Source organism: Cyprinodon tularosa, unplaced genomic scaffold (genome assembly GCF_016077235.1).
Source record: "Cyprinodon tularosa strain WSP-4 unplaced genomic scaffold, ASM1607723v1 ctg64, whole genome shotgun sequence".
NCBI classification, from domain to species: Eukaryota; Metazoa; Chordata; class Actinopteri; order Cyprinodontiformes; family Cyprinodontidae; genus Cyprinodon; species Cyprinodon tularosa.
Window position 1 is genome coordinate 198,809 of NW_024039385.1, and position 22,085 is coordinate 220,893.

The 22,085-nt window shown below is 40.6% G+C and overlaps 1 protein-coding gene across 1 annotated transcript in view; it reads left to right on the plus strand.

The window, feature by feature from the left end:
- Positions 1-2,540: 2,540 nt before the first annotated feature.
- Positions 2,541-22,085, plus strand: part of pnocb (prepronociceptin b) — a 35,095-nt gene continuing 15,550 nt past the window's right edge. Inside the window, exon 1 of the mRNA XM_038308565.1 lies at positions 2,541-2,670. The gene's annotated coding sequence lies outside the window, so the exon portion shown is untranslated. The remainder of the gene's footprint in view (positions 2,671-22,085) is intronic.

A 22,085-nucleotide genomic window follows, 5' to 3' on the forward strand; every position in this document is an offset into this window, starting at 1 on the left:
TTTAGGAATCAAACCCACATGCAGAACACCACTTGGAGACTGATAAAAAGTTTAACAGAGTTTATTAAAGGTTTGCACAAAGTTTACATGTACTGGATTCTGGAAACTGGTCCGGGCAGGATTCTCAGGCGTCTGCAGAGACGAATACTTTGATTAGCCAGGTTAACAGATTAGTTGTTGGGTTTTCAGATGTTTCAGAAAATACCTTGAAGAGATCCAGGCTTTCTTTTCAGAGAGAGGGAACCGGTTGGGTCCAGAGACTGTTGGTTCAGCAGAATGCTCAGCATTAGCAGCGTCTAGCTTCTGACTTTCTAGTGACAGACCTTGGTTTGAGGGATTAGCTCTTTCCTTAAGAGCAGCTGGTGGATTCCAGAGTGAGATCTTCAGGTTTGGTTCTCTAGGGCAAGCAGGCAGGTAACAGGCTAAGCTCATCCAGAGCTTCACACGAGAGACAGGTTTCCTAGGAGCGAGAAGACAGAGGCAGGTTAGAATAGGGTTTCTCTTTAGAGGCAAAGGTTCTAGTAGTAACAGAGGCTCAGGTTCGCTAACCAAACTTGGTCAACACTGCGGCGTCGAAGGAAGGTCTGGCTGCTGGTTATATAGGCAGGTCTCCTGATGGGCTGATGAACGTCAGCTGTGCTGGAGGACTCCATCCCAGGAGATCCACAGCGCACTCTGCTGGAGAAGGTGGAGAATCTCCAGATCCCAACAAGGAAGTCAATAAATGGATGAGACCCAAATAGCAGAGGCGGCTTCTCTTTGAAAGTTAGTCTTTTTCTTCAATGTTTGTAGACAACGACTATATTTCATAACAAATGAGTACTACAGGCATTATCTCATCATATATTTACCCGTAGGAGACTGGAAGGCATAGAATTTCAAAATAGCCCCAGCAGAAAATGTACCTTCTAGATAAACTGAGGCATTACAATCCTAGCTGCAGCCTGCAGGTCATCAATTTTCATCAATTACTTTGTGGTTTAGTTCATGCACATTACAGGACAGCTTCAAACTGGCATTAGAAGTTGGGCCTGCAGAGAGGATCATCAGGGCTGTTCTTCCCTCCATCCAGGACCTGTTCAGATCTAGGGTCAGGAACAGGACAGCTAACATCTCTACAGACCCCACACATCCTGGAAATAAGCTGTTCATTTACCTTCCAGTTCTGGACACAGGACTCACACCTTCAACAAAGTCACATCTCTGTGACTTGTCGAAGGTGTGAGTCCTGTTATATCTAAAACTAACATGTTGTCAGCGGTGTAATGGTCTGTGGCCGCTTTACTGCTTCAGTGCCTGGAACACTGGCTGCAATCGATGGAGCCATCAAGTCTTTTCCCAGGAGTGATGGAGAAAAATGCCTGACCATCAGATACCAAGCTTGAGCTGCAGGGAACTTGGATTGGGAAGTTATTTACAAAACTGAAGCAACAATAAGACCTGAGATGTTCGAGATACAGCATATTGACCGAAACACTGTGTTTACACTTTAACACTGTCTAATAAAGCTAACGTAAAGCAATTTGGCCTAAATCTAAGTATGCTTAAAGACAGCTGTTTCCATGGAGGGTTGTATTAGTTCAGATAACTTTACTCCCCTTAAACAAAAGACATTATTTAGAAACTACCTTTGTCTCTACCGATGTTCTCTTTGTCTATTAAATTAAATTAGCTGATGATCTATTACCCAAAAAATGACAGAAAGGAAAAGAAGTACAGGGTACCAATAATTATTACAGAGCTGATGAATGAGAAACAAACTGCCCCTTAAATTGATTTTGTTTTTTTGCATTAGACTTCATCCTTATTAGCGTCTTGCATTCACAATCATGTAGTAGGGTAATCAGGAGACCTTTGGATCAATACAGATTAAAGACTTTGTGTTTCACAATAATTATCTAAGTAAAGTCAGTAATTAAGCATCCGACTTGATTAAGACCTTAGCAATGCTTTGGAGCTTTATCCTGAAATGTCTTGGATGACTAACCGGTCATCAGCCTGTCTCCCCCCATTGACTTTACTGCTCTACAGAACTCATTATTTCATCTAGTAAGATAATAATGTCTCCCATCAAGGTGTGTCAACCTTACAAGCAAAAAAAAAACCCCTTGATTTACTTTAACCTTTACCGGCACAAACAACCTCATCGACCCCTGATGATGTCTGTGGTGCTTCTTTTCAAGCCGGTGCTCACCTTCACTTCTTGGAGAAAGTATCTGATTGGAAAAGCCATTGTCTCCCTGACCTTAACAGCAGGTCTGCGTTGGTAGTGGCTTCCACTAACATATTAAACACATAGGTTCTAGATCAATCCCGTAGTGGTTGCTGCATATTTTTAGAGCCCCCATTAGCTTGGCTCAGTGGCGTAGGCGATGCCTCCTTACGTCACTGCGGCCCGCCAGTTGGTGTGCCTGCGTAACAGAATGGGGGAATCCACCTCTTTCCCCTTCTCTCCTGTGATATGAATGGTGATGTACAGCAGAGGGGAGGGGGGTGAGGGAAGTGGAGGGTTGAGCCAGGAGGGAAGGGGTGTGCCATTATAAGAAGCCTCAGAGGAGGCACGCGTTTAGTTGTTCAAACCCTGAGCCTAAGGATACAAGCTGAGCCACCAAACTCTCCCAGCGCCTGCAGAAGGGAGGACACACAGATTTCTTTACGTCATCCTCACAGGTAAGGAGAAAACTTTCTTCCATGAGAAGGGGAGCCCACTTGTTTGGGCAGAAACAAGTCTTTGCCTGCTATTCTAAAAGAGAAAAATAATTTCCTGAAGATGGGAATATTCTCGATAAGTGAAGAGGGTTTGTTTTCTGTTGGCACAATTCAAGGTGATAAACTATTTTTTATCGAGTCTGTCTTCGCTCCCTTTATGTTTTCAATATATGACCCCTGAGGTGGTTCTGTAAACAGCCCTTCCTGTTCTTTTTGTTTCCATTACTCTGTTTGTGTCCCTGTGGCTCTAAAAGTACCACCGTCACCATCATCATTACGCACACTGCACCTGATTACTACTTCATTAACAGGAAACAAAGTCCTGATGCAAAAGAAAAGAGCCATACCCTATACTGGGCGCACACAAAATCAAAAAAGGGAAGAAGAGGGTATTAGAGGGTATTTTGAAATTATAAGATATCCCACTTTCCTAGACAGAGGAGTGGATTATCCAAAATAGCACCGGCAGAGGTCAATGAGCTAATCACTATGCCACCTCCTGAATCAATTTATTCATAGCCTGTTGTTGCTAATCATGGATTACCGTACGTCAGATTAAACACATAAAGAGACCGCAACAAAAGCTTCTTTATTGTTCCCAGGAGCAGCCGGTGTCAACCTGTAGTCCGGGAGAAGAGACAGAGGGAGAGAGAAAGGAAAAGCTTGGGATGTGGATCTGATGTTATTATGCTAAACACAAAATAATGATGATTGTAACGATAATGGTAATGAATGTGCATAATCTGTTCCCATTATGAGCAAAGACGATGCTCACACAGACCGGGAGAAAATGGGCGCCTAATGTGCCATTCTCAGATTAATGACTCCACACGAGGGGAATGTTGTACGGAGACTGGAATGTTTACAGGACAAAAAACAAATGTAGTGCTTCGGAAGTGAATTTAATTAACTAAAAGTATTTACTTTGTTCACTTTTGGTTCTGTATTTGCATTTGATACATGCAGGAGGTGATCTTTGTAGATGCAATCCAGAAGAAAACATTTGCTTATCTTACATTTCCCAATATAAGATAAGAAATAATCTAACTTTTATATTTTTAATACAAATTTTTTTATCTTTACTCTAAATTTACAAATTTAAAGATGTGTGCTCTAATAAAAAAAAACACTTAAAAATGTTCTTCATGCCTTTTTTACATTTTAAAATAGTTTTAATTATAAGCTCGGCAAAGTAAGGGAAAAGTCTGTTGTTTCTTCCCCTGTACCGAGAGTATATTGCAACATTCCCCCTCCCCAACCTGTTGCTTTCCAGTACTCGTTAGCTCTCAGACTATTATTTCACACAAACCATTGGAAACATTTGCTGCTGAGAGAAACACAAACAGTTATGTATGTTTTTGATTTTAATTAAAAAGCCATTTTTAAAGCTACCAGCAGCTGCAGGCTGCATCCCAGAGCAGATAGCCTGACTGGATAACCAGCTTGTACTAGTTTGTAAAAAAAAAATAGGAGGGTAAAAAGTTAAACATTTTTGAACAATAACTTTGAAAAGTACGACAATATTTAGAAAACACTGTATTAAAATCAAAATGATAAATAAATGTTAGACACAAATTTATAACAGCTAAAATTCTGATTTTATAGGATTTTAACAGAAACAAGAGGAATTGCTGCTTTTCTTTTTCACATAAAAGTGGTTAGATTGTTCTATAGATTAGTTTTAAATTTCAGTGTTCATACGGAGGAACCCTTTTTTTTCTATTCAAGGTCATTTAAACTCATATCAGGCCATCCCTGCTGCTTTCCGTTTGCCAACACTTATCACATCTCTGGGACTGCAGTCTAAACAGATTCTATAGAACATATATTCTATCATCCACCGCCTTCACCCTTGGCCTGCAAAGCTAAGGAGCTTGTCTTGGCTGAGCTAGAGTTCCTCCATGTCCAATGGATTTGTGCAGGTGTCAATGCATCTTAACAGCAACCACATCAATGCTGACACCTCATCAGCTGTATAACTCTGCAGAATTTTAGCTGCACAGCCAGAGCTTGTACCCCAGAGTGCATCACTGCCGTCACCGCTTCACAAAAAGCCTTCCGCTTTTCCACCTGTTAGGCAGTGATTCCCCTCTGAAGGCGGACATGTGTTTTGACGTTTTTCCACTATCTTTGCCTGCATCTTTGATGGTTATTCCCCTGCATTTCAACGTTTGTCAATCCATTACTGTGTCATATCATATTATTAAAGCCAACATCATCTTCCTCTGCAGGTTTAGAGGAGGGTAAAGCATCAAAATTCACTCCACAGCACAGTGAGCCTGCTATCTCATGTAGACTCTCGTATCTAAACCATGCATCAGCTTCTGCTTTAGTTGAGGGTTTATCAGCCAAACACACAGCCGCTCTGTCTGAGATCTGCTCTGCGTTTGAGTAATATTGTTTTGGGGCTATTAACCCAGCGTCGTGGGGGCCAAATGAGATGATTGTTGGTGTGATTCTCCCACCATGAAGGGCTTATCTGATGCGTTGGCTGATTGCAGGAAAAAAAGTGTTACAATTGAGCCTCTGCCCTCAGGTGCAAATGAGAGCTACCCCCCCTTGTACGTCTAATGGAGGCAGTGGCAACAATATGCACATTTGGATTTTTGTCTAGAAAGGCGCCAGACATGAATTTAAGGAGCGCCATTCCCATTTAATATTTGGGATAAATGAGTGTTAGCGTAGCCTCTGTGGGAAATGAGGGAGAAATAGAGACACGGTTCGTCTTATTGCGACTCAATTTGTTCTCTCAGCAGTGCGCACAAGATGAGATTTCCTAAATAACAGCAGTGCAAGATAAAGACAGTAGCAGGGGTTATGATTTTTCCAGCAGATATGAAGAAAAGCAGAGATTATGAGAGAGAGAATTAACGAGACAGAAATAATTACTGCCGAATGTGTTGGCATCATTAGAAAAGATGCTTTATGACCTGAGCTTTCTGAACCCAGGGGCCAAGACTCACATGTGGTAACAGGTGAGGTAAGGGATGCGGTCGGACGAGCAGCTCCAGCCATGGCTGAAACATCCAAATGGGATCAGGTTCATTCGCTCAGATTTGTGGTTTCAGGAGGCGCCCAGCTAGGAATGGCCCAACACCTCCGGTGCTCATGGTTCCCTGAACTCTTCATCAAGTGAGACACTTTTTATCAGTGGCTGCACAGGATGGATTTACTACGATGATCATTCTGTGACTAACCGACTAAATCCGCCTTAAAATGAAAGCCTATAAAAAGTTGTAGGTGCAGCCTCAATCTGGGGGTATACATACATATACTGTAGTTATATGTTTCGGGTTTCTGTCCTTTTAAATTTCGATCAGCTTTCCTATCTCTTCTAAAGAAAAGCAACCCATCTACACCACACCGTAGTGCCTCTGGCTTGATCTCCTGATTAGGAATTTTACGTTGGGGTGTCAGTTACACTTTGATTGATGTCATTCTGTGGGCTCATACCGTGCGATTCCCCCCCCCCCTTTTTCGGGCCGACTTTCCAGTCGTGCAAGAATTTTTTGATCGGGCCGACTTTCAGCCTGATCGTGCGTCCTGCATAATGTAGTGTATGGGGGGAACGAGGGGAAATTAGCCTCTTACGACCAGCTCCTGATCAGGAATCGTGAGGTTGGGAGAAAATCAAACATGTTTGAAATCGCTCAGTGCACAAACAAGGATTTTTTATCTTCTCAGATGAAACACAGAAGCATACCGGGGGTGTGAGTGACATAGAGTTCTTTCTGTAAAATTGACAGACTGTAGCAGCCATGTTTGCTCAGCCATGTCTTTGTGCAAATACGTCGTCACCTTTTCTTTTTAGGGATTTCAGCACACAATCGCACAAAATGCGAAGGCAGCTCGTTTCACTCTAGTGAGCTTCATATTCCTCTTCTACTCGTTTAGCTTCTGGATAGACGAGTCCGAGTAGCACCATCTCACTGTGGAGCTGAGTCTGACGGGGTTTTTAGACATACAGTGTGAGCAGGTACATTGCATCAGAGCGTTGGGCCGTACAGTGTGAGAACATGCATCGTGAGCTGTGAACTCACATTGTATGACAAAACTGCAGTGTTTCATCGTACAGTGTGAGCTATAGCTGCGTGCTACAATTGAAAAAAATCGCACAGTGTATGTCCGGCTTTAGTTACTCTTTTGTGCCATTCCCCTTCCCCTAGCTCCCTTCTAGCGTCTTCTGTCCACACCTGCTCCCAATCACTTTAATACTCCATTCATCGTTCTGTCTGACATATATACTCCTCTGCAGGTACATTTTCCTGGATTCGCTTCATTCCCCCCTGAAGCTCTATGTTGCCCTTTATTCTTGTTCCTCTGTTCCCTGGTTAGTTATTTCTGGATGTATGCTTCTGTTTCCACCACTCTTATCACTATATCTTAAGGTGACCAGATTTCTGAAATCAAATCTGGGGACATTTCGTGCTCGTGGATAAAAATCAATACATCTTATCGAGATGAAATTAGGAAACGGGGACAGTAATGGTTTCCTATATTTTTACATATTTATTAATATTTAAACAACAAAAATCAAGTGTAAAAGCCAGGAATGTGCCTTTCCAAACGTTTAGTATATCCTAAGATTAATAACACGAATAGTGTTATTAGTAGAAAACTAGAACTGTGTCTCTGGGTTGGGGCAAAGTGGTGGGGGTGGGAGCGGAGGGGTCAAGGGTCATTAGCAGGGCTTTCCAATTTTGTCGGGCCCAAAGAGCTCTGCCGCCTCCTAAGGGGAGAGTGACATGAGGAAAAGAAATTTAGAAAAGTAAATACAAACATTTATTCTATGCCTGTGGCTGTCTGTTGAGACAGAGTTCCCCCACCTCTTCAAAAAGTGCAACAAATACTCTTCTGACTTCTGCCTGCTCTCTGCTTTACTCCTCAAAGTAAATTTTTCTCCCTTCTTGTCAACCGTTTTTTCTATCAGAGTTCCTAGTTTCCTCCTCTCTCATTCAATCTCCTTTCTGTCTTTCTATCTTCTTCCTCACTCCTCCAGCATCAATCTTACATTATTCTAAAACAGAGACATTATATAATCAAAATCACCTCCAAAAAAATTAGGATGTGCAACAACTTGTTATTAATATCTCATCTAAATACTAAAAATGCTAATTACCACAATATTAGGAGCTACAAGCAAAAACCACATAATAAATGAACATTAAACAGGTGGTTATCTCCATCATTCTCAGATCATGTAGATCTTGTCTTATTCAGTTCTCCTGTTACTGACTACTATTTTTTCACAAGGAACTTTCATATATATCCAAACTGAGCAGTAAAAAAGCACACCAAAAACTGGAAGTCTATGCTCATAAATCACAACCATAAATCATCAAAACAAATTGAAATAACTCTACTTATAATAAGTATCTGAAATATAAACTAAAGGTCACCTATCCATTCTAAAACATCTTTATACAAACCCTTGTTGATCCCTGGAGAACCAGCGTACCAGATTAGCGCCTTACAAGGAAATTTCAATCATTTTGCTACATTTTAACCCAGCGTCTTTTACTCATGCTCAACTCGTGGTCTTGTCTTACTTTTTATTATTGTTTTAACCTGGACACAAACCAAACATTCATCACAAGATCAGCCCGATCAGAATAAAATTAATTGATTAACACACTTACCATCACTCAGCGTAGCTCCCCATCAGTTACCACAGGTTGTAAAAAACAAACTTCCACTTCTTCTTCTTCTTCTGTTTTAAAAGTGATGCGCTCTTCTTCTTCTTTGTGTTTTAATGGCAGCTGACATCCAAAAGGATCATTACCGCCCTTCTAGTGGTGCGCTCTGTTCCTTATCTTTATGTTATCAGCAGCGCAACCAGCTCCCGTAATACCTAGTTTTGCGCGCAACAGCTCTACCGTAATAACAGTCTACACGCAACATTTTTCGCCTCGGTAAAATCGGGGACATTTCCGGGGACAGCTTTAGCGGGGGACAGGTGGTCCAAAACGGGGACAGTCCCCGGAAATCGGGGACGTCTGGTCACCCTACTATATCTGCAAGAAACCATCTCAGCTTCCGTCTCTGCATTTGGGTCCTCTATAAAACTTAATGCAACCTGACAGTATACACCATATGCCACAATGAGAGCCATGTGTTTAGAGACATGTGCAGCCTTACTTTTCAGCTTTTGAAAAAGACATTAAGTGTAATTTGGGTCTCATCTTAACCACATGTTTACCCCTGTGAAGAAGGTTATGTTTTTTAGGAGACTTTGACTTATTTTAATGACATTTTTTTATCAGTGGTGTGCCTCGTGACAAGAATGATCTATTAAATTGGGGTGATGATCCAGATCATAATGTGGATACAGGATTTAAAAAAAAAGATTTTCTAACATTGTGAGAAAGGATCATTTGGCAGAACAAGCAGTTCGCCACTAAACCAGAGGGTGGCAGCAGTGAGTACTGACAGCCCTAGCATCGAAATCGAAATGTCCACATTGAATTAAGACAAAAACACAAGAAAAGGTAAAATTGTTGGCTTGTTAGCAAGTTCAGTTGAAAACTTATGAACGTATTTCACGGAAATTTCATACCTGAGGTGTGTGAGTTTTAGCAATAGTTGGAAGTCACAATTTGCTGCTTGGCTGTGGTCTGCACTCTCCATGTAATTTTCTAGTTTAACATGTTATCTTTCTTCCCTCTATGGATTATGGTAAACTGCAGTTTGGATTTCAAAGAAGAGCCATGATCATGTTGAGATTGATGGAAGACTGATGGACTCAAATGTGCAGCGAGAACTCACCAGGGTTCAAACTAAACACCAGACATTAAATGTTCTGTCAGATATATCCCATTCATAAGTGAGTATCGTATTAAAGGCATTCAATGCGCTTAGAATATGACACCTTTAATAACACTCCAGAGTTGTCTGTATCCTGACTAAGTTCCCTGTCATGGGTGAAGCGTAGTGATCCAATATGTCTTTGAACACTACATCAGCATCAATATGTGTTAAAAGGAAGAACTGACAAGGACTTCAGATGATGCAACGCTCCTTAGTTTAAGTTCTGTACTTGCAATCTTAGGTCATTTCTTACACCAGAAAGAGAATTCCTTGTTTTCCACAATAAGATTAAAACTTTGGATTCAGTTGAAAATTACAGTCAACATTTAATTATTGATAACCTGGCCTAGATATATCTGAATCCACACTTTCATTCCTGAGAGCTGCATTCCTGCAACTCTTATATATATTCCTGCTCCAAAACATCCGAGTTAAATGGCTAAATTCCCTAATCGACTTGTCATGCGTCTCTGAAGAGGTCTCATAACAGGCCTTTTATGTTAGCCACCTACAGAGCTAATTTACCATTACCGTCTCTAACAAAGAAAGTGTTCCTTCAACAGTTCTTCTATGTTTCTCTTCTGTTTTTGGCTCTCTTTTGTCAAACCCCCACTCAGCCTCAACAGATGGCCACTCACATTGAGCCTGGTTCTACTGGAGGTTTTTCCTGCTAAACTGAAGTTTTTTTCCTTTCCATCACTGCCATATGCATGTTTGATTAGTGTTAAGTCAGACACAATGCATTCAGCCAGGTTTCCTTGCTTAGAAAACTTTTAACTTTTGAAAGATATGCCTAAATCATCTCTGTGAAGTGCATTGACATGACGTGTTGTGGATAAATGAACCAAAGTGGATCTGATTAATGTGTGTTAGGGAGGGGTTGTATCTAAACATAGCATAAAATCAGTTCTCCAGGACTAGACTTGGGCATCTGACGAAAATGTTATGTTTTTGCACGCTAGGTTCCTCCCTCCACGAGTTCTTGGCTGTTTAGCCTTAGCTTGCATAAAAAACAAACAAAACAAAAAAAACTGTTTCTCTGTAAGAATATTTATAGCAGAGGTATCCTATTATGGAAATCTTTACACAGGTTCAGAAGCACCAATGATACCTTCAATAGCTTCTTGTCATTTTTGTGTGTTCTAGGAAAGGAAAGAGGTGGTAGGGGGGTTCAAGTCAACCCATCAATCTGGCTCTTCTAATTAGCCAAACAAGGTAGTGACATTCCCTCAATGCCTAATTTATAGAAGCTTCTTAGTTTGATAGGACTAGCCAAGGTTTGTTTAAACAGAACAGATCACTGAATTTGAGCTATTTGTGCTTTCCTCAGCAGCAGTGATTCATTGGACCAGAGAAAAATCAAAAGCATCCTATGCAATTGACGGGTTTTACCTTTTGGAACATGAAATACAGAAGGCACATCTAATGCTTCATATCAACCATCCTCAGTACCTCAAGGCATTCACAACTTGATCAGTTAGTTGACCGTGGCACACAGAGAGGAGCGCTACTTTTCAACTCAATAACCAAATTGTTTAGATAGCATGCTTTGGTGACGTAGTGGTTAGCACGCACGACCCATGTATGGAGGCCTTAGTCCTCGATGCGACCAACCCCGGTTACAATTCTTATGCTACATTCACACTGGACTCAGCAGAAGCAGCAAGTTTCCATGCAAAGTCAATGGTTGACGTGCGTCAAGGCGCAGCAAAAGGTCCCGCGGCGCGTTTTGAGCAGCAGGCGCAGCGCGTCTGAGCAGCTGAAGCAGCGCGTCGGGAGCGTTTAAGCATCTGACGCGCGTGACGCGCCGCAAATGCGCTGCTGCTCGAGATGGAAAAATTGAACTTTTGTTGCTCGACACGCTGTGTCAACCAATCAGAGAAGCTGATCTGGGAGCCGGCAGGGAGAGAGACACATCGCTGATGATCAGAGCGCTGTGATCACTCCTCTGAAACAGTTTATTGACGCCTATATTAACTTAAAATGCTGAAACCTGCTGGCAGAATATGTTCGCTTTTATTATCCTGGTGCCTGCAGTTTGGATTATTTAGATGAAAAACACCTACCAGCTGCCGCGGTGAACCGCGAGGAGGCGACCCTGTTTTTATTTGTTTTTATCACTTAAAAACATATTAAAACTACTTTATTCCCACTGATCACAGCAAATATAGCTGCAAGGCAAAGAAAGGATAGAGTAGCTCAGCCCAACGCGCGTCAGACATACTTTTGCACTGCGCAGCCAGAGCAAAAATGAAGCAGCAGATGCGATTTTTCTGCTCCTGCTGCATCCAGTGTGAACGCAGCATTACTTACCCCCTTTCCTGTCAGCCTACCGTCCAAAAAAATAAAAAACATGCTGTGAAACACCTAAAAAAAACCAAAAAACTGTTAAGTTCAAAAGGGCAGTGTTGTGGTGCTAATGTAGCCTTCCTATTTTACATTTCTATCAAATACAAATCATTTGATCAGGTTAAGGTGAGTATTGCCTTCTCAGCCTTGAAAATGTAAATTAAAAAGATGACATCTATTGTATAAATTTTTTTTTTATCAGTCCAGTGTGAAGTAGAAACATTCTTTCTTAAAGAATAGAGCTTGACAAGGTTAATTTAAGGGTTTCTTTACTGGTAAAATAAGAAAAAGAACAATTGATGTTATTTAAGTAGAATAAACTAGTCTCCCTCATGAGGGAAAAACACAAGGTCAAAGATATAGTAACAATTAGTCTTGGATGGTGACAATATTGTCAATTTATACGAAAAGGCAGTCTACTAATTAAGATGGGATGAGGTAAATGGTCGGTAATCCTTAGCAGTGAGCATTTAAAGATCTTATCAGGGGTCCAGACTGACCTATTATCAGAGCCATGAGCTCCTAACCGCTCAAGTCTGGCAGAGTCACAACTTCTCCCTGATTTAATAATCCGTGAAACAGCTTGAGCTACGGACTTTCTCACTCTCATCTTTGCTTTATTTTCAGTAATGACTCAGCCCTTCGTCTTGATATAGCCACTGGCAAATATTGGCCACCCTTGCGTATTTGCAAGCAATTTCAGCCTTTTAACGTTTCATCTCATTTGCATAATCTGTCTGACAGAGGCTGCGTCAGGCTGGGTGTGAGCGGCTAGCCTCTTACGAGGTGCAGCTGGAAGAAACTTTGATCTGTGGCAGGGGAGCGCCTTATATCATGGAGGCCAAGACTAGACAAATTGTCCGGCAGCCTGAGAGCACACCGCGCGAAGGGTGGCACTTGAAAATAGATCTCCATCATCATGCCCCCGCAGAGGCGACCTTGTCCTCCTCACTGAATGCTGGCATGAAAGCAAAAGGAAAATGGCCTTTAATGAAGTGCCTGGATGTAGCCCTGTTTTTAGACGGGTCTCTCCATCTCGTAGATACAAATGCTTTTACCTGCCTCTCTCTGAAACAAGTGTATCGTCGCACGCTTCCATTAGAGTTAACAAAGACCTTGAAAATGTTATGTTTTTCAAAAGAAATGTTCCTCCTGTTGAATTAGCAAGGACGCAAAGGGGCCACTGCTCTCATGCATTTAGTTTTATTAACCAGGCCCATTTCTTGTCGGAGAGGATAATAACGCAGGAGCAGAAACGTCCGGTACTGTTGGTTTACGGTCTTTGAAAGGGACTGCGAGGCACTCATAAAGGGGGTATTGTATATCTTTTCTCTGAGCGGAAACAGAGCAGAGAAAGTCCATTAAAGTTTTTAGAACTTCTTACTAAACTCTAACCTTACGGACTGCATTGTGCTGGGGGAAAAAAATAATTAGAACAACCAGAAATCTTTCTTTAAATAACACTACCCCTCTATCTACGCTTTTGTTCCACTGAAATAGGAGGGCTGTTTGTCTTTTTCCGCCACTGCATGTCCGTCTTGCTTCTAGACAGAGGATCTCTCAATGCCTCTACTTTTAATTTCCATACCACCTTAAAAAAGACATGTGAATGGATGAGGGTGCGACTTTTACAGCTCCAGGACAAACTTGATGGGAATTAATAAAGCAAAATTAGCATTAGCAGCTCAGATGTAGGGCGTTGAGGGTGCTAAGTGTCATGAATCTGAACGGTGGAGAAGAAAAGCCCGGTCCTCGATCCTGACAAAGCCGTGATGCTCTCTATCTCATCCATTATTTGTCTGCATGGAGCTGAAAAGCAAAAAGGAGCCTGTTAATGCGTAGATAACCCAGGGGTCCCTATGTGTCTGTCTCTCTCCCTGTACCTCCCCCCCTTCCTCGCTGCTCCTCATTTACTTTTACCCTCTCTTTACCTCCTTCTCTCTTTCTCCAGCCCACTACCCTTGTTTCTTCTTCTCCTTTCCAATATTTAAAATTATGATGGGTGCCTTTTGTCTCCTGTGTCATATTCCACGGGATTCCAGTCTCTTCCTTTAACGATCTTAACCACCCTTAATCGAAGTCCAGAAGTCACGGCGGATGGAGGGCACAGTTGTGTGGTCACTTTGTAGGAGGGGGGATGATTAAAATTTCTGCCCTACCAATAACATCTCATGGATCATTAGGGACACTTGATTTATCTTTATATGCCTAGATTCATGAGTGTTTTATGTCGGCACACTGTGTAATCAATGGTGGAAAGTGCATTGATCTGAGATAATGGGCTGCGAAAGTGCAGTCTGGTGTTTGGAACGGAGGTTGAAGGAAGCCAACGAGCTGCTTTAAAGTATCACACTGGGGGTATGGATACCACTGGAGGTAAAATATGGCATTTTAAAGGACGAAATGTTTTCTGGTGACTTGTTAACAAATACATAAGGGTTCAGCTCCATTTGGTTTATTCGTTTTGGTGCAGTTGTCTATTTTCACTTAAAAATTTCTTTCATTCTGTTTACTCGGGTCAAGCTTTCGTAGGTGGACTTTTATTTTTTCTTGTGTTCTCATGTTTAGTTACTTTTTTTGATCTTCCAGTGCGTTTTCTGTTTTTCTGTTTCTGTTACATGGACAGAGAGAAACACAATCCTGCATCAACACATTTTCTTCAGAACCACAAGAAATACGGGCAAATTGATCCAACACATGTGACTTTGAACTGTGCAGGAAGCCAGGTTATCTGAAGGAAAAAAACAGCAATAACAAAAAACAACTGCACACAAACAAGGAAAAAAACACACAAACAAACAAATGCAGCACAAAAAAGGCAGCAGTCTCATCTAGACCACTCAGACTTAAAGGAAAAGTCTGGTCATATTCAGAATTCAAACCTCTGAAAGTACTTTAAATTTAAAATTATTACATACTGTTATATAAATGATTAGTGTTTTTAATTCTTCCAAATGTTGGCTACATATTATGTGTTTTTGCTCTGGCCAAAAGTTCGATGGTAAATCCTCCCTCTTCAAGTTGGCAATCCAACGACGAAACCCGTCTGTTGAGGATCACAAAATGGAAAGGTGAAATAACATTTTTTTTTTTCATTTTTACCCAATGTAATCCAACATCCAACTGCCATGCACGCGGGCATTGTCACTTAAACTGTAGCTCTGGTGATTTTCATTGGCGAAGTCCTCTGGAAATCTTCAATAATTGTTGATGATTGCAGATGTGTCTAGTAGTTCCCATTGATCTTGCCTTTAAAACGGGGAGAATGACGCTAGGCTTACCGCACCGTGACGTCACTGCCAGAAGATGTCAGGAGTGAGGTATTACTATATTTGGGCAAAAATGGCAATTCCTGGACTCAGTGATTGCAACGAAAATTATTGTTTTTTTTTGTTTTGTACTGATTAACGCAGAATTCATAAAATCACTGTAAACGTATTAGTTTTAGTTATAGATAATTATCCATTGGTTATTCCATGCTCACCGGACTTTTCCTTTAATCCAAGTATCTCCAGTTTTTTTGACAGTTTTAACCTGTCAACTTAAACTGGTGTCTTTCTGCCTATGCGATGTGACCAGTTCAGAATTCACAGCCTCCAACTGGCGCATTAAGGCTAATGGCCAACATTACTACAGTTATATCAGAGGGTAGACCCTCCCAAAGATTAGTAAAGAGCAGCTGATTTAATTTATGGTTTTAAAGATATTTTTGCTGGTTTGGGTAAGGCCAGTAAACAGATTAAACAACTGTCGTAATGTTAGAAGTTAGGCAGTAGCTAGGATCAGGAAGTAGGATGCTCCTTCATGCCAATTTATCTAGCCTAGGGACCTCCTAATGTTCCTAGCTGCCACTAAGAGCTATACTGTTGCCCAAAATCCCTTGCATGACAGGATGAATAAGCCCACGCAATAACGTTAACAAAAATGCAATAGTTGTTGATGTGTACTCTTGACACACGCTAATGTACACGCCTTCATATGGTTTAGGTTTTATTGTGTAGTGAACAGCTTCATCCGCTCACTACATATGTGTAACTTTGTTTCACTTAGCCTCACTTTTGGTACTATGTGGTCCCAAATTATGCAGGGTCATTCATGATTGTGTCTGTGGTGTTATGACATGCGTAGGGCTAAACGCTGTCTGGATTCAGCAAAGCAGCCTGGGGCTCCTACCCTGGATAGTGTTCTTACTGTTGACCCTGTAAAGTTTAAGGGATAGGAGCTAGGAACAGGAAGAAGGAGCTACAATTATAGCTTTTCAAATTAACCTCAGTCATCTTGTTCTTAGAAGCAAGCACCACTTCATTAAAAGAAAAGTTTTCCCAAGTACCTCTACATCTAAACAGATATTGTCAAATTGTGAACACAGCGTAACACACTGTGGGTGCCCACTTATGTGTTTCAGTATGAACTTTCCCTCCTCTTGCTGCAAGATATAATAACAATATGTAAAGGGCTGGTTATACACTCGCAGCAGTGTGTCGCATTTAGCTTGTCGCATGTATGACGCAGATATTTTTGATTTATGTCCAATTTTGAAGCGTGGTCTGGGCTATGTTATTCCACGCCATAACGCAAGAGGGACAATCACGAACTAGCTAGGATTGTGGGTGTGGTGGGTGGATAATGTCCACTTTGACTGAGATACAGCTGATCAGTCTAGAAATAGAAGAAATATTGGTACTGGAGCTAAAAGTACCATTGCTCTTCTAGCTGGTCCATCTTCATGAGTCGTTTTCCACAATGGCGGTCATAGAAAACAAAACAAGCCGGTAAGGTACCAAACAGGAAATATACATCGTGTAGAGCAGATGTAGAATTGACCAATCAGAGGCCTCCTGTCTGTGGCACTGTCTGCGGTCATCTACAATTTTGGAGAGGTGCAACAGAGTTTCCACGGCGGGGCCGGGGCACATTTGCTTTCAATGCGACACACAGGCAGACAACCTGGTTTCTGAGTATAAACCAGGCATATGACCAGGCCACCTATTTCAACAACATTCCATCTGCAAGAGGTTGTCTTGGCTATCAGTCTCCAACAGTGCCTCATCCAAGTCTTTTGTGGCTCCGTCAACCTTGTATGTGGGACTGCGTCACAGGATCGCATGCAGCTGGTCATACCAGTCTGATCCACTATGTTTGTGGTCCTGCTTTATTTTCTTGAGCTTGTCCTGCACCTGCTTTGTGGTGTGTAGAACATTTATTTGGGACAGTATGGCTACAGACATGGCGTAGACGCTATCGTTGCACATCGCCAACTGAAACTCTCGCTAAATGTCTTCTGCAAAATTCTGAAAAGAGTCTGCACCTCATCATCCGTCCAACGGTTGTAGCTTCTCCTCTTCTGCTCCATCGTGTCTGTGTTGGTGGTAACAAAACAAAATGCCGGTTTAAAGATGACTGGATGGACGTACTTAAAAAAAAAGAAGACAGACAATCCACCAATCATTGCTTCTTGCAAACCCGCCTTCAAAAGCTCAATTAAGCCGAGTTAATCACTGCATTGCTGGAGGGACCAAAGCCCTGTGAAAGGAAACCAAGAGCAATACAAGTTAGTCGGATATTTCTGTGTGGAAAAAACAATTTGCAAAAACAGCAATGGAAAAACGGCTATTTACTCTCGTGAAATGTAATGTGAATAAAATGTCTTTAAATCAAAAACTCAGTAGTGTTAAACATGACTATATTACAATTGCAAGTATTTTTTTATGTAGACTTTAACACAATTCTTAAAAGTTGAAGAACACTTGATTGTATCTTTTATTGCAAATGTTATTAGGCCTGGTTTATAAGGAGAACATTCACCAAGTTCTTGTTGTCAAAGCTGGAATATTTATTCTCATCTCTTGAGATATTTTCAAAGAGTTTAAGGTGAGTGTGCTTGAACAAGCCCTCTTTGCTTTCCAATGGTAACCTTGCAGTTATTAACATTCAAATGTCTTCCTAGTACCACTCTCTGTACTGGATAATAAGCAGCAGCAAATGTTTTTTTCTTTACTGAAATTAAAAGCTGTTTCGTCTCAACGGCTGACCGTGTGTAGAAAAACAATGTTTACAAATGTCCGTGACAACAAGTAAATAAATCTTGAATGTATTTTGAAATTGCTTACACTCCTGACGTACCAGAAGGCTTGTCAGACTTAAATACTTTAAACTGATTATCTTTTATGTTGCACTTGATAGGTCAACAGAATAAAATTCCATTCACCACTGGGTCTGCTTTGTTTAATATGTACTAATATAAAAGACATTCCTACCAAATGCATAACACAAATGTCTTTCATATAAATGACTGAGTGTAAACATGTATTCTTTGATCAAGGCTGTGCTAAAGAGAAAGACTGTGGTCCCACAAAGGTTGTTATTCCTACACTCTCTGGCTTATTGTTTGGCTCGGTGCATTTTTCCGCTCAGTTGAGCTCAATCTGCTCTCTCAGAAATTTCTCAGGTTGGCATTTTTCTGACAGAATGGAGTAACAAGTAGCTTGTCGCATAAGCTTCATCACAGCCAACAAAGGAATACTGGAGACACGCCGTAAACATACTTAAATGTGTGTCATTTACATTTAATATACCACATTGGGGCAATAAACATGAGGCACTTTCAGCTTATGGGACAATTTATTGAACAGTAATGGGGCAAATTGTGCCCTTGTTTATTGGTAAAAGGTGTGCAAAGAGATGTAATAAACATCTGTAAGTGGTGTCACTTTAACCTGGACAGAATGGATCAATCCATATCGTTACATCTGGATCACTGCTACAGGATGGCCGATAAACAGATGTTTATTATCTCTGAATATTGACAGGAAGTTCCATTATGTGTCCAAATAATGTGTCAAATGCTTCCTGACACAACACACAAGGGTAACACAAAAATGAGGTACATAAAATTTGATTAATAGTTGAAGAACGTCCAGGGGACTAATCAGGAACTAATGGGTAGTCAATTATTACTCACTGGGGAACACCAAGACAAGTCTTATTATGGGAGTGTACTGTTGAGTGTAAATGGCAGGCACAACTAAATGGGACCATGCCAGACACAACCAAACTGCGCTAACATGGTACTAGTTCATCAGTTGGGCTCGGCGTGGTTCAGTTGAGCAGACCTCGTCATCTCCTTACAGCCCTCCTTCTTAATCATGAAATTTCAGACATCATAAAATCCTAGCTTCCCTACCATGCAACACGATTTCCAGTATTGATTCTGCTTAGCAGTGTGATGAACCTCAACGTCGGCCATTGTTTCCAGCATCTGTAAGCCCTGATTAGACTATCGTTTGTCGTATCCACTTCCCAAAACCCGACTGTGTCAATTAAATTCCCCAAAGTCTTCTTCATCTGACTCTCCCCAAATTTTGTAAATATTATGGGCATCGCCATGTTGATTTGCTCGTTTACCTCTAGAGGGCAGTAGTGCCATAGATTGCCAGTAGGAGATGAGGAACCATGCTAGTGTAATGTATAAATGGTGGTAAGGAACCGAGTTCGGCACGGTTAACTGCTCCAAGCTCGGCATGGATCGGTTTTCAGATGGTAGTGTCAATGGGGCTGTAGTTACCTGGGAAACAAAGAGTACCTAATCAGGAATGAATGTATAGTTACCAAAGAAATAAAGAGTAACCAATCAGCAACTAACTTGTAGTTACCATGGAAACAAAGAGTAACAAATCCCAAATGAATTGGTAATTAAAAAGAAAATGAAGAGTAATTAATCAGGAACTCACATGTTGTTACCAAGGAAACAAAGAGTAACTAACCAAGAACTAATGGGTATTTACCAAGGAAACAAAGAGTATCTAATCAGGAACTACTAGGTAGTTACCAAAGAAACCAAAGAGTAATTAACCCGGAAGTACAGTATGTAGATAAACAGAACATATTAGGGGACTACCTGTTCATTAACAAAGGATAATAGTTGGGATCTCTGTTCCCATGCATAGAGATGTCTGTGGCATGCACTCACCTAACATAGACCTACTTAATCCTACAATAACATCATATTTACAGTTGATTTATTAAAAATGCTTTTCAGTAAAAGTCAACAGCAATAACTCCAATAACAAACGATAATTTCATTCAAAATTTATTTATTAAAAATGCTTAACAATTCCTGTAATGAATGAAAAGCACAATGAAAGAAATAATGTCCCATCTAAACATCCCTCACTTAACAATAAAAGTTAACAATAACTCTCAACTCCCAATAACAGATGATACTCAGCCTCAGCAATGGAGGAAATAATGTTTGTTCTGTAGGCTATTGGTAAAAATAAATTAACAAATGAGCTAATTAACAAAAAATACCTCTTGTGTAGCAAAAATTATTCAAAATGTACCAAAAACTAACAAACATATCAATAGACTATCTTTACTTTCGGAGGCTTTTCAGATCCCTTGCAACTCCATTGGACACCGAGACATATGTGCCTGCTTTGCACACTGTGCACAAGGCCCCATTTGTCTCGACCCGGTCTGAAAGCGGGGAAACTCTTTTGTAAATTGTCGGTAAACATACATTTGCACTTTTGCATGTTGTTGGCGTACTGACAGCCACGCTATATATTCTGATTAAGAACAGGGCTGCCGCTGACGCGGCTCAGGGATTACGTCACACGCAGTGTCGTGCGCAGTGCCCTAGTGCCTGTAAATTTAATTGTCCAAATAAGGTAATTTTAAAAATCAGGACATTTCTTCACTTTCTAAATAAAACCCGGGACGCCCGGGACAGGACGTGAAATACGGATATGTCCCGGGAAATACGGACGTTTGGTCACCATATCTAAAATCAAGTGAAACATCAGACCAAATACTTACTGAGGAGCTAATTATAGCTTAATCACTATCGGACCATTGGTTAATGTTTTTGTAAACCCTCAAGTAAGGTAAAACTAACCCTTAGTTCCTGATTAATTCCTTTATAAGTAACTACAGGGCTGTGGAGATAAGAGATTCAATTCACAACAACGGGCAACATTTTATAGAGCAACAGCGACTCACAGTAGTGAGTTAGCAGAGCATGGTAGTAGAAAATATAAAATCTTTTAATATAAAGTTTTTAAACATTACATTCAACTGAATAGGATGAAACACGTTTTAGATAAAAAAAAAAAAAAAAAATTTGACCTGCTAACAACATTAGTATAATATGGAGTCCAACCTCTAAATCAGTAAGCTTTTTCAGAATAGTTGCAAAATAATAATTGCCCAACTATTAGCTTGATTTCAGATATTTAAGCAGTTTTTCCAGTTGAAAGTACAACAGTGACTGTTGATGCTTTGTGCTGGCTTCCCTTCTCAAAAACTGTCCTATGTCACTTTAGAGCAGGGGTCTGCAACTTGCGGCTCCAGAGCCAGATGTGGCTCTTTGGATCATCTCCAGCGGCTCTTAAAATGTATATAAAGAGCTAAATAATGTACTATAATGAATACCAGAATTAATGAATGATATTATAAGAACCAGAAATCTGTTTGAAGAGCAATTTTTCAATTAATGAAGGAATTTTCTGTATTCACATTATTTTAAAATTTCCTTTATATAATAAAAAGAATAAATAGGTTTTTTTTTTTTTTTGTAAAGTGTTATATTTTGCGGCTCTAAACAACCTCGACTTGGTCATACTTGAAGCAAAATGGCTCTTTGGATATGAAAGGTTGCAGACCCCTGCTTCAGGGAGGGTCAGAACCGTCGCTACAGAGTCACGTGACCTAGTGCGAAAATAACCACAGCTTTTTGCTAATTAAGCTAAAAACAAACAAAAAAAATGCTCCTACCTGATTGAAACCTATTTTTGGTTCTCTGATGTGTTTTTTCCCCTTCATAACAGTTCTGTGTTGCCAGATGTTTCAGGGGCGTTAAACCTGGGAGTTACAGGTCTAGTGCCCCCTAGTGACTAAAAATTACACACCACTGTTTCAAAGTTTTAAAAAAATAAATCAAAAAAAGTTTCATCTATTTAGCGCTTGCCTACATCAGGCTTTATAAAACAGATTTTGTGGCTAAATTGGATCCCTTGCTGCTTTATTATAAATTATTCTCATGTAAAGCTTAAACATAATCAAAGTGCAATTATTCTTTTTTTAATTTGAGGGTCTGTTTAGGACCCACAACAAAAGGACCGAAGAGAGATATTTAAAAACCAGCAGCACAATGCTTTGCTGAAAGCCTTAATCGCAATGCAAAAAAAATTAAAATAAGGCCCGTACTCAGGCAGGCA